The sequence below is a fragment of the Mirounga leonina genome, unplaced genomic scaffold (genome assembly GCF_011800145.1).
Source record: "Mirounga leonina isolate KUSES-001 unplaced genomic scaffold, KU_Mleo_1.0 Mir_98, whole genome shotgun sequence".
Taxonomy (NCBI): domain Eukaryota; kingdom Metazoa; phylum Chordata; class Mammalia; order Carnivora; family Phocidae; genus Mirounga; species Mirounga leonina.
In genome coordinates, this window is record NW_023270921.1 from 4,882,385 (window position 1) to 4,896,021 (window position 13,637).

The 13,637-nt window shown below is 45.1% G+C and overlaps 1 long non-coding RNA gene across 1 annotated transcript; it reads left to right on the plus strand.

The window, feature by feature from the left end:
- Positions 1 to 744: 744 nt before the first annotated feature.
- LOC118006595 lies at positions 745 to 8,797 on the plus strand. The gene is made up of 2 exons (XR_004678130.1): positions 745 to 1,783; positions 8,363 to 8,797. It is a non-coding gene; the product is annotated as an uncharacterized LOC118006595 (long non-coding RNA).
- The last annotated feature ends 4,840 nt before the right edge of the window (positions 8,798 to 13,637 follow it).

The following is a 13,637-nucleotide window of genomic DNA, read 5'->3' on the forward strand; positions in this document are numbered from 1 at the left end:
TCCAGAATCCATACCAGACACTCCGTCCCTGTCTCCAATTGCACCTCATTCGGTCAACGTGGAAGGGCCTGGTCCCCAGGGCCACATGATCCGTCACCCCCCGCCTCTCCAGCTCGGATCACAGTGCTCTTGTCCTCGCTCTGCATTGGCCTCCCTGTCCTTCCTTGCATGGCCTCTGTTGTCCTTCTCTTCCCTTGCCTGGAATGATCTTTCTCCAGCTCTTCACTTGGCCAGCTCCTTATCATCAATCAGCCTCGATTATACATCCTCCTCAAAGACCTATCCCATTACCTTTTACCCCGGATGCATTTTTCACTCTCTGACATTACCTTGTTTATTGATCTGTATATTGCCTATTGTCTGTTTCCCCCCGAATAAAATGCAACCTCCACCAGAGCAAGAACTTTGAATCTTGTGTTCATCACTATCATCCTCAATGTTTAGAACAGACTTGGCACAGATTAGATATGCCAACAATAAATGTTTGATCATTGAATGAATGAGTATTCTATGTGGAGAAATCAGGAAAGACTTCGGGACGATGTGACTCTGGGAGGTTGCCAGGTGAAGAGTTACGCAGGTGAGCAGTTCCCAAACCAAGACATGAAGCATGAGGAGAATGATGGGCAGACAGTGACATACTCGGGGAGGGATCCAAATGGAGGCTGAAGCAGGGGCCCTGTGGTGATCATCTTTGGATGCCAACCTCAGGAGTTTTTACTTTTTTTTTCTCTAGGGCGGTAATGAGGTCATGCTTCAGCTGCATCTGAAGGAGGCAGCCACTCCTATTTCACAGGAGGTCTCCCACCTGGACAAGTCAGAGAATCAGGGTTCACTCTATGAGCTCACTCAGGCTGTCTGCCAGCACCATTAAAACTATGGCTGCCACTTCTAAAGACTCGCTGTGTGCTAGGCCCCGAGTTAGGGCTTACAGCCGCCATCTTGTTCACTCCTCACAGCACCCTGAGGAGAGACCTTATCTTCCCCACTTGAAGAAATGGAGAACAAAAGAGAAGTGACCGACCCAGCACCTGCTAGGTGGCAGAGCTGGCATTTAAACCCAGGAATCTGCCACGCCCATGCCTGACTGCCTTCCACTCCCTGACTTTCCATGAAAGGATGGGCGAGACAGGGTGTTCCGGAGTCTTTGCTTTCCCCATTTTTGAGCATAGGCTCTGGAGCCGGAATATCATCCACTTTGCTGCCTGTTGACTTTTGCCACCTACATGCTGAGGCCTTCTCTGAGGATGCCGTGCATGGCCGTGGCCTTGACCGAGTCACCCTGCTCAAATGTAATCCCACTGGGTCTCATGCCACTGAAGACCGGCTCTCTATCTTCAGAGATGTCTCAGGGAAGCAGGAGAACACACCAAGGTTGAAAAAGGTGCGGTAAGATTGGTGCTAAGGAGATTCTATGAAAAACTCACGCCTGACCTATCACTCCTCCTCAGCCCCTCCGTGCCTGCACAACACTGTGGGGATAAAGTCAAAGGTCCTTGTCAGGGCCCTGTCTGGTCATCTTCAAACATCAGCTCCGTGGCCACATCAGCCTTCAGTTTTACGTCAGCTCTCCTCTGTTGGGTGCTCACAGGGACATGTGTCTCTCCTTCATAGCGCTCACCACAGTGGCGGTTTTCCTCGCTAGAATGTGAGCTCCAGGAGGACAAGGACCTGTCTCTTTTTCTCCATATCGAAATCTCATGTTCCAGCGCAGGACCTGCTTGCACTGGGACTGCTCAGCAAATATATTGGCCGAACTAATGAACTCCGCATCGGAAGGCAGGTACTGAACGAGTGGGAGTGGGTGAATCATTTCGCCTCTTTCATTTTCTTACTCGCAGAATGGATTATATCAGTTCTATGCCCTTTTCAAAGCAGTGAAATAACACTAAGCGCTTTATAAGTCATTGAGGGCTCTATAGATTATTTTTATTAAGGAACTACTGACAGAGTATATCCCCAGGATCTGGAGCACTTCCAGAAATGTCAATATCTAAAGCTGAAGCCGAGCCGCTTGTGAATGGAGCCGTGACCTGGTCTCAGAGGTGGCCTCCTTGTGGAAATGGAGGTGGCCACGGAGACGTGCTCGAAGCCAGCTAGGAATCAGGGCCTCTCTTCTAGATGCCATGCATCTAGAAATGTACCCGACCAACTCCATCCATCTTTATTCTTGCTAAATATTTTCAGCCTTAACTTCATCTTCTAGCTGAGCCAAACCCTGGTTTCTACTAACGTGGTGGCAAGAACCCCAGTTTTAGAGTCAGAAAACCTGGACTCAAGGGAAACAAGAAAGCTGCCAAATACTGAACTCTTGCTGTGTCCAAGCACTCTGCTAAACGCATGCCATGCTTTGCTTCATTTACTCTTGCAAGAGACCCTCTAAAGCACTAGTACCATCAGCCTCACTTTACAGATGAGGAAAGCAAGCCCAGCCCCCCGCCCAAGGTCACACAGCTTCGTCTAAGCTCTGTAAGTGTGTTTCCTGATCCACATCATGCGAACAAACATCTCACAACGGGGTGGTCTTGAAAATCAAGTGGGCTCACGCAGGGGTCATGCAAGACTCCGTGCTCCTTGGGCCAGGAGCAGCAACATCCCCTTCAAGCTGGTTGGAAATGCAGAAGTTGGGGTCCCCTTCCAAACCTATGGAGCTAGAATCTGCATCTTAACAAGATTCCCAGGTGATGTGCACATAGCTTAGAGTTTTGAGAAGCGCTAATATACGCGGTCACTAGCCACCGCCCCAAAGTGTTGAGCTGCTAGAAGACTCATTACTGTCCTCCCAGTGTGGTTAGTGAGAGTCTATTCCTCCATGCTGTGATGACTTCTAGGCCAGTCCTTCTCACACTTTAGTACTGAATACAAAACAAATGGGGATATAGATTCTGATTCCATCCGTCTGGGATGGGGCCCCAGAGTCTGCATTTCTCACATGCTCTCAGGTAATGCAGCAGGGCTCATGGACCACACTCCCAATAACAAGGAACCTGACAAATCAAACATCTGAATCAGCAAAGTAGAAAACCATACTTTGCTGGGATGATGCTATTTAGGGGAAGCATCCACTCCACACACATACCCAGAGAGCTGGCGGCATCTCTGCCTTCCTTGTGTGGCCAGCACCTTGTTCCATATCTGTCTCAAAGGAGGCATGTGTCATTACTGAATGAATGAATGGATACCAGTCAGTTCTCACCTGTCCCCTACTTAATCCTGTCCTGTGGTATCCCAGATTTACAAAATCCCATGAGACTCACCGTGGCCCACAAGGTCTGACCAGACCTGGATCCTCTCCACCTCTCTGAACCCTTCTTCCTTCTCCCCAACTCATTTCCACAATGTTAGCCTTTTCTTGTTTCTCAAACACACCAAACTTTTTCCTGCCTCAGGGTCTTGGCACCTGCTCCCCCCTTTACCTGGAATGCCCTTCCTCCAGCTCTTTCCATAGCTGGCTGCTTCTCATCATTCATACCTCACCTCAGATTTCACCTCCTCCACAAGGCCATCCCTGACTGACCTGTCTAACCTGGTATAAACTCCACCCCAAAACTGTCTATCATAATTTTTTTTCTTAGCCCTTATCAACCTGAAAATATTTTCTTTTTTTTCCTGATTCTCCTATCAAAAAGGAAACTTTATGAAAGCTGGGACATTGTTGACAACGCCCAGCCGATAGTAGGTACTCAATAAATAGCTCTGGAATGAAGAGATGGATGATCTAACACACCCCGAGGAACCCATAATTTGCCCCTGTGGCTGCAACAGGAAAAGGAGAGATTGAGCACTGTGTGAGGCCAGAAGAGGAACAATCCTTTCCTCCTGGATGAGGAAGTGCATGTAGTAATCAGGGCAGCCTTCCTGAAGGAGGTGGTGTTTAAATTTCACCTCGAAGAATGGGAAGAACTTTTTTGGGTGATGAGAAGAGGAGCGGCCACCCCAGGCAGAAAGAACAGCTTGGGCAGAGGCTGACCGAGTGGGAGGGCTTAGGGAACACAACATACAGCTGCTGGGTGGAGACTCAGTACCTGCCCTGTCCCTGCCCAGCCCGGGGCTTCAGGCAGAGGCAGCCCTCGCTGTAGGTGTGACAGCATCTGGCAGGGCTCCTGCAGCTGAATAGTTGAGGTCACTGCCTTCCCCCAAGCAGGCTTTGCCACACCCTTAGCCAAGATGACGCAGCCCAGCTCTCTGAAGCAAGACAAGGCATTAGTGGGGGACGGGTGGGCTTGAGGGTCTGACCCCCCCCCTTCCTCACCCAGCGGGCACCCAGCGGCCTGCCTGGCTCCTGTCCTCCCATCTGTCAAGAGTCAGAGAGTTGTGATTATTGCTCAAACCTCCGTGGTAATATTTCAGGTCCAAGTTCCAGTTTATCCCTAAGCTCAGTACAAGAAGGAGCCATGGTTCTATTGGTCAGCCTTGTCCATGGTTCTATTCCCAGAGCTAAGGGCGGGAAGCCTGGCACATGAAAGCTCTTCAACGAGACTCGTTCTTCGTTCACCATGATTGATCAAGCCCCTACAAGGTGCCAAGTGTTGCACCACACATGAAGCCCGCAGCCGTGACACATGGCAACGAAGGTCTCTACCCTCCCAGAGGCAGGATTTTATTTGAAAGTAACATATTCTAGAGACTGGATTTGGCCAGTCTCTCTGTGTGACCTGAGCAAGCCCCCTAAATTTCTCTGCTTCCTATAAAGTAGAAAGGAATAGACTAGGTCACCTAGTTCAGAGTTTCAAACTAAATTTTGAGGGTCCTAGGGGTCTGTGGTGACTCTTGGCTCAGCAAACCATGATGTGTTTCTCTTAAGGAAGATTTAATTAGCCCAAGTAACGTTTGTTGTTTTGTTTTGTTTTGTTTTTCCTTTTTTACTGTTTTCTGTTTGGGGTTCCATTTAAAAGCTTATGTGTAAAAGAAAAAGATGGTTGGAAGACGCTGCCCTTGGCCACGGTATGGGCCAGAATGGAAGAAAGTAGAAACTAGACATGCCTCTGAGTTGGGGACAGAAGAAGCAGGCCAGCTGTAGGTGGTGATAGGCCCCTCTGAGAAAGAGAAACAATGTCTGAGGAAGGGCAGTCATGGGGTGCTAGCCAGAGAGAGAGGGCAGCCTAATGGAGATCCAGCAAAATGGGGTAGAGACAGGCCCTCCCCGTGTCCTGGGCACACGGAACTGTCTGCCTGGGAGCTGGCGGTGGCCAGCGAATTTTCCAGCAGTTCTGAGAGACAAAACTTAGACTAGAACTGAAGTCCAAGGTGGAGATCCGGTTGGTTTCTGAAAAGAGAACCATGACCCACGCAAAAGCCAGAGTCACAACTGCAGCAAGCTGACTTCATCAAGCTACATGTCCAGCAGTCTTCGAGTCTCCCTCTGAGGCTTGTCCGCCGTCATGTGGGTAGCAAGGGCGGCATCAGAAACACAGCTCCCTTTACCAGATCTTCTGCCCATGCTCTTAGTACAACCTGATCCGTGGGCAGCCAACTGAATGAGATTCCAAATCCAGACAGGATTTTCTAAACCTGCAAGAGACAATGTATTGTTTCTTGAGTACTTGGTGAAAGGGAGGAAATAATTTTTTTCTTAACTGGTTTCTCCCTTGTGATCTCCGGAATTAGCACCAGCCCACTTGGGGGGACCGGAATGGCTTTTTCTGTCACTAGCTCAGCGCCCCCGGGCCGTCTTAATGGCAATCTGAAAGTTCTGTTTACATAACACCAAAGCAACAGGTCAGTTCAGGCCAAAACTAATAAATGAAATTACTATTATTAGCAGTAGGTTTGTGAGCGCTTTTTGCTCACTTTACATACTAACCTTTTCGCTCCTAATGATATGGGGGGTGGGCAGCTGGTTCTGCCCCCACCTCCGCTCCCTCTACCACATCACCCGGTGTTCTTCAGGGCACTTGACTTTCTCCAGAATGATAGTCTCGTTGTTCATCCATCTTGTAAGGTCTTCACTGCTAGAGTATAAGCTCCACAAGACGGGGAATGTGTATCTTGTTTGGAGCTTTATCTCCAGGGTCTAAAACCCAATGCATGCTCAGGAAACAGCTATCGTATGAATGAATGAGGCAGATCTGTATGTTCTGAATAATGACAATGATGTATTTTGAGAGAAAAAAAAAGCTGCAAGTACTCCTGGGACCCTTAACATCAGAGTGATAATAGAAATTTATCCTGGAAATGGGATTCAGAAGAAATGAGGAAGGGACATTCAGTGACTGTTTATTTTTCTATAGTTTGAATTGAAAAGCAGTGAGATAACATCTCACTACGATCAAATATACAAAGATATAAAATTTGGTAACAAGCTGTTACCTGAAGAAAGGGGCCACCTCAAATGTTAGAGGAGCCCACACTGACTGGACTATCATGGAGGGCAAGTTCAAAAACATCCATGAAAACAACAAATGCACATACCCTTAGGATTTTGCTCTTTCATTTTGGGAGACATTATGTTGCACGTACAACCACAGACACGTGAAATGATGTGTTTATCAAGTTATTTGTGGCAGCATTGTGGAGAATAGCAAAACATTGAATGTCATCAAAACTGCCACCATTACAGGACCAGCTACATAAACTATGACCCCATCTCACGACGGAAAACTAGGCAGCTGTAAAATTGATGAGGATGGTCTTTATATACTCATAGGGAAAGTTGTCCAAGATAAGCACCTGAGTGAAAAAAGCAAAATACAAAGCAGAGCATATAGTATGCTATAATGCATTTTTTTAAAATGGGGAGTATATCACTGAATGGTTTGTATATGCGCAAAGATACCTGGAAGATACACAAGAAATTAATAAAATGTGTTGCCCATGGGTAAGGGAAATGGAGGCAGGGAGGGAGAGAAGCTTTATATGCCTACCATTCCCTATTTAATTTTTGATTTGGGAACCATGAGAATGCATTATCTGTTCATAGATATTGCTAAAAGAGTATTGTTTAAATAAAAATGAGCTCTTTCCACATGGGTGGACGCTACAGAAGATCATTTCAGGTTGGAACAACAGAAGCACTGTGTCTGAAAACAGAACTGGGGCACATACTGAAAAGATGTTGGTCCTAGGTCAACTCTAACATGGACATTGACACCAACATTGATGCTGATGTGAACTTTGGAGAAATCACTCCCGTCCCCAGCCTCAGTGCCCCCATTTGTAGGATAATGAGGGTGGACTAGGGGACTTTTTTTTTTTTTAATTTAAAAAAATTTTTTTAAAGATTTTATTTATCCATTTGAGAGAGAGAGTGTGCGGGAGAGAGCACGAGTTGAGGGGGTTCTGGGGAGGGGCAGAGGGAGCCTATGTCCCAGGACCCTGAGATCATGACCTGAGCCGAAGGCAGATGCTTAACCAACTGAGCCCCCCAGGTACCCCTACTAGGGGACTTTTTTAAAGGTCCCTTACTGTTCTGACATTCTGGGATCTAATCTATGACTACACTTTACTTAATTTGAATTAAACCACATGTTCTGTAAAATAGGTCCTGAAAAGGCATCACGAACTCTGCATTTTGTTTTACTCTGCTTCATTTGTTTCCTTTATTAAAAATTGCCACTTACCTATTTAGTAAGGGTGTCTTTTGAGAAACACTCACCTTGTCTCTGCTGAAGGTTACCTAGGCCACGAAGGTTACTATGGCCCAGGCTGTGATGGAGAAGACAGGCCAGATCCCGAGTATAAGATGACCCGAAAAGAGACAGAGAGCAAAGAGCACCAAGAACCAAATTCACTAGGATGGAAGCAGCCTCTCAGATGCATGCTAAACGCCTGGCCTCAGTTTTCCTAGCCGGATGATCCAAGAAACCAAATGCAGCTCCCTTCTTCCTGCTTCCGCATACCTGGGAGCTGAGCCGCTCTGAGTAATCAAATTTGAGATGAGGTCAGACACATGGGTTTCATCTCACCGAAGTGAATGTTTCCACTTCCAGTAACAGCATTCTAGTCTTCTATGGGGGAGGTTTCTTGCCCACTCCCACTGTCCCCAGGCCATGTGTTCCACCCTTGGATCCGGGTGTCCCAGGCCGGCCCAACTCTGGAATCCTCCCTCCCTGCCACAACCAGCATCAGACCTGGAGCTTTTGTGCAAAGCATTGGGAACAAGATGCTCTCTTTGCTGTTACAACCAAACCTGGGGGAGGGGATGTGCAAAGTGGAGCTGCCGGTCACCACACTTACACGGCATGAAGCTAGGGAATGGAGGGAAGCAGAGACAAGAGATGGTGACACCATGGGTACCATTAACCCATTCCTGGAACTGGCTTGGTTTTTAAGTCACATGAACCAGCTCCTTCCTTCCTTCCTTCCTTTCTTCCGTCCTTCCTTCCTTCCTTCGTAATTAGGTTTCACCTAACATTTCTTGCAGTCAGAAGGACCAGCTCCAGCAGTCTGAGAGTGACGGCATGAGAACAAGATCGAGAAGAACCGGGAGGCCCTCTCAAGGCTCACAACTCATGCGGAAGGTATGCCAGGAGACAGAAAAGGAAAAGATATAAGGTGGTGCATCCCTTTGACTAAGATGAAACCCCTGACTCAGTCCTCTGCCTTACTCTGGACTGGGCAGTGTTTCATATTTTTCCAAGGCGTGGTCTTTCAGGTGGGGATACGGGAAGGAATTTGGCAGTATGTGTCTCGGAGTGATGTACATCCACGTTTGCTTCGAGGTTTAGCGGACATTCTTGCCCTCAAAGAACTGTGCTTGGTGCCATAAGCAAATTAGCGTCTAGTAGCTGTCCTCAAAGAACTTATACTATGAAGGGAAAAATCTACTTCTGCTGAATGCTTTGTGTTCCACTCACTTCCCTGACCTCAAAAATTTGCCAATTCTATATGGTTAGAATGAGTGAGGATGCTCAAAACATAATGGATTACAGAAGTCACATTTTACAAGTTTACAAAACAGAGGATAGGATGTGAGTCCTAGGGACCAAAGCAGTAAAGATTCCTGGCTGATTATTTCCAACCTGGTTTTCGTGGTTCCCCCAACTTAGGCAACCTGATCTGGTTAACCAAGATTCTTCCTGACAGGCCTTTCATTAGTTCTGACCCCATCTGACATCCTCAGAAAATGGACACTGCAAAAAAAAATGGGGTGCTTTGCTAACATTAACTATTGACTATTAACTCAAAACATTTAAAAATCAAAACACACACAAGTATATATTATTACTTTTTTATACTCACACGCTCTCTCTCTCCTTCTAAAAGGGAAAAAAATTAAAATTAAAAAAAAAAAAAAACAGTCCCATCACTTCAAACGATTCCCTGGGTCCCCTGATCATCAACCCGTCCCCCAACTCCCAATGCCTGGCAGCCACACATCATTTTCTAAACTGCCACATCAGTGGAATCATACATTATGTAGCCTTTTGCATCTGACTTCCTCCAATTAGCATAATGCACTGGAGATTCATCCAAGTTACTGCATGTGTTGGCAATCCATCCCTTTTCATTACTGAGCAGTATCCCATAGCCATGGGCACACCACACTTTGTTCATCCGTGCACTTGTTGAAGGACGTCAGGTGCTCCTGTTTGGGACAACTATGAATAAAGTCACTATAAACATTTGCGTACAGGTTTTTGTGGACACAAGTTTTCATTTCTTTCATATAAATGCCTAGGAGTGGAACTGCTGGGTCATTTGCTAAGTGTATGTTTATTTATAAGAAACTGGCAAAGCCGGGCGATGGGCATTAAGGAGGGCACATGATGTGGTGTTATATGCAACTAACAAATCCTTGAACACTATATCAAAAACTAACAATGTAATATATGTTGGCTAATTGAATTTAAATTAAAAAAAAAAAAAGAAATTGGCAAAGCATTTTCCAAAGCGACTATTCCATTTTACCTTCCCAGCAGCAATGTGCCCACCTTCATGTTTCAATGGGTGAATGTCATTTTATGTTTTGCTACATTGTTATGTCGCCTTCAAGGCTTAAGGAACTTCCTGTCTGTGGTAGGGGCAAAGTAGCCTATAGATATCACGCAATCACTCAATCATGTCTGTGGCATTCTAGCTCCAGAGTGGGGTTTTTGTTTTTTTTTTAAGGACACAAATGTAGAACTTTGATGTTGGAAGGATATCAAAGGTCACTGTTTCAACATCTTTGAGTAGACCTGAGTTGGGGAGGGCTCGTTTTTTTTCCCCTGCTTTATTGAGGTATAATTGACAAATTACAATTGTATATATTTAAGGTGTACAAGGTGATGTTTTGACATATGTATGCATTGTGAAATGTTTACCACAATCAAGCTAATTAACATACCATCACCTCTCATAATTAGCTTTTTTTTTTTTTTTGGTAACCACAATTAAAATCCACTCCTTAGCACATTTCAAATTACACAATACAGTACTGTCAACTGTAGTCACCAAGCTGTACATTAGCTCTCCTGAACTTACTCATCCTGAAAATCTGGAACTTTGTGCCGTTTGGCCAACATTTGCCCATTCCCCACACCCTCAGCCCTGCTAACCACCATTCTCTCTGCTCCTTAGAGTTCAAGTTCTTTTAGCTTCCACATGTAAGTTGCATCATGCAGTATTTGCTTTATTGTGTTTGGCTTATTTCATGTAGCATGATGTCTTCCAGGTTCATGCACACTGTCACAAATGGCAGGTTTCTTTATGTTCACTGCAGCGTTATTCACATCGGCTAAGGTATGGAAACAGCCTGAGTGTCTGCCAACACATGAGTGGATAAAGAAAATGTGACATATATATAATTGGATACACATATGTATTCAGCCTTAAAAAAAAGAAGGAAGTATTGTGATTGGAGTAGGGCTGTTTTGATCTGATAGTAATCAACTGTCACTCAGTAAGACTCTGCTCCACAGACCCTCTGTTTACTGCCCATGTGAAACTGGGTATGTTACTTAGCTGATTTAAACCTCAGGTTCTTCATCTCCACAGTGTTTTTGTGAGGATCAAGAGAAAAATGTATGGGAAAGAGGTCTGGAATCAGAAAGCAATTAAACATCAAGTGTTAGAAAAAGAGGCCTTGCTAGTGAGTCTAGCTCTCTCTGGGCAACCTTACCAAGCCCAAATGTTCTTAAAACCTAAAGTACAGATGACGTGATTTTTAAATGTTAGAACTAAAAGAACGTTTGAGATTGTCCACCAAGTGGTACCTCTTAATGGCAGCCTTAGTGAAGAAGCAGAGGCTGTGCAAGGCCAAAGTCACAGTTGCCAAGCTAAGGAGAGAATTTAAAACTTCTGATCCTATGCCCACTGTTCTCATTATTCTGCACGACCTTCTTCCAAAGGTTGGTTTAACCAGCAATCACTCACAAGAGTGAGGCCAGTCCCCACCAGGATGAATTTACCACCCAACTTAAAATAACGCCCCGCCATTCCCTGTCCCAGATCCCTGTCCAACTGCATAGCACTGATTCCCACCTTCACTCATTTGTTTCACTGTCTCTGACCCGCTGGATGGGAAGTTAAATCAGTTACACCCAAAAGGATTGAGATTATTTAACAATGCAGTAACAGGAGGTCATATCAAGGTCATATCTGCTAGGGTAGGCACCTCTAGCAGCTATGTTGCCTGGTGCATAATAGGTCCTCAGTAAACGTGTCTTGAATGATGATTAGGAATATCGACTTTAATCAAATTATTCATTTGATTAAATAAGTTTGGCTAAATAACACATATCTTCTTTGACAATCTTGAAGCCATTTGTTTGGGTGCCTGTGGGTGTCACTGACCAAATCAAAGCGTACGAACGGCTCAGACAACCAGATGCGAGAGGCCCAAATCCCATTCCCAGGCTGTAATCACCCAGTCCTGCTCCGTCTTGCTCCTTTGAGGAACACGTTGTCTAAACAGCATCAAGTGTTAACTTGTTAAATCAGTTACACCCAAAAGGATTGAGATTATTTAACAATGCAATAAGATGAGGTCATATCAAGAATTCTGAGGAGAGGCAGAGTTTTCAAAGACTCCCGTTCCATGCCAGGGAGCTATTGTTTAGGAAATGATTTTTGGAAAACGAAGAATTAACTCATTCAACTAATCTCTTTCATGGGAATTCATTGTTCTTAATTCTCTAACTTGAAATTCTTTATTTTAAATCCATTCCATAATCATTTTATAGTCTCACTTTTTTTTTTTTTTTTAAGTAGGCTCCAAGCTGGGCCTGGAGGGCCCAAACTCAACGACGCTGAGATCAAGATCTGAGCCAAGATCAAGAGTCAGGCACTTAACCGACTGAGCCACATAGGTGCTCCAGTCTCACTTTTCAGGAAAAAAAAAAAAAAGAAATGTATATATATATACATATATATATATGAAGGAGATGCTTCTATATTTAATTTAAACTTTAGCCATTGTAACCCATCTGTGTGGAGAAGAAACCCCAAATTGCCAACCATCTTTGTTCTGAACAAAGGTTGGTACCGTTTGCCATCACTGAGTCTATGTTCCAGGAGGTCAGGGGCTTGATAGACTTTGTTTACAGGTCTATTTCCCAGAGCCTGGGGCAGCGGTAGGCTCATGGGAGAAAGCTGTAACTATTGGCTGAGTGCATAAATAAAGTTGGGGTTATTTACTCACGTTGAAACCCTCGCATGGCTTCTTCAGGTAGAGATTAGACTGGGCCTCCAGATCCCAGGCCTGTCCCAGAGGAGACCTGTGTGGCCTTTCCATCAATGATCTCAGGCATATTCCATGTGAATGCCGTGTTTAGCTGGGGTTTCCACTCAAGCTAACTTATGGTCCTTTTCTGAAAGCCTCACTACATACAAGTCCTGAAATAACTAGGTGCCAGGAACCACTACAGAAATAAAGGGAGACCTTATAAGGAGGGAGGTAGAGTGACTAGGTGAGGATCATCAGGTTAAGACTCATAAGAACACAGGTCTGGTCACTCCCACGTCACTTAACTAGTGTCTGAAGCTTGCCAAGTCATGTACTCACTTGAGACCTCATTCAAAAGCTGAGGGGGTTCTTTAGATCTTAAATTTTTTCATCCAAAAATCTCCACTCTGTGGCCTAGAGTGAGTTTATATACCCTGCACCCAAAGCTGAATCCATCTACACTTCTGCTACTCCTTCAGAGATGCCCATAAGAAAGGTCTGAGAATGCTCTTGTACCTGCCCTTGGCTGGGGAGAGAGTCATGCTTGCCCTCTTGGGCACAGAGAAGGTGACTGGCCTAATATACCTCCTGCAGCTCTTAAGGACAAGGCTGGTTTCTTTTGGCCTCGCTAGGTAATAAAAACTTGTGCAAGTATGCTAGGAGTTGCATGATGGAAGGTTCAAGATAACCAGCTGAATTTTATGAAAAACAGGCAGCGAAGCATCTTTACTCCTTTTCCATGGAAACAAAAATAATTTTCAAAATTATTACCTAGCTAACAGTGCTATCTGATCTAAAAAAGCCCTTTGATATCTAGTCTTCAAAGGTGACCCCAAGGAAACATACCTCTCAGTTTTCATGCCCTCCCACATCAAATTGAGGCCACACCTATATAACCAACAGAATGCAGCAGGAGTGACACTGTATGACTTCTGAACCTAGATCATAAGAAGTCTTGCAGCTCCCCTTTTAGTCTCTTAGAATGTCAGTTCTTGGAATGCTCAGTCTTGGATCCCAGTCACATGCTGCAAGAAGCTCAAGCTCTGTGGAG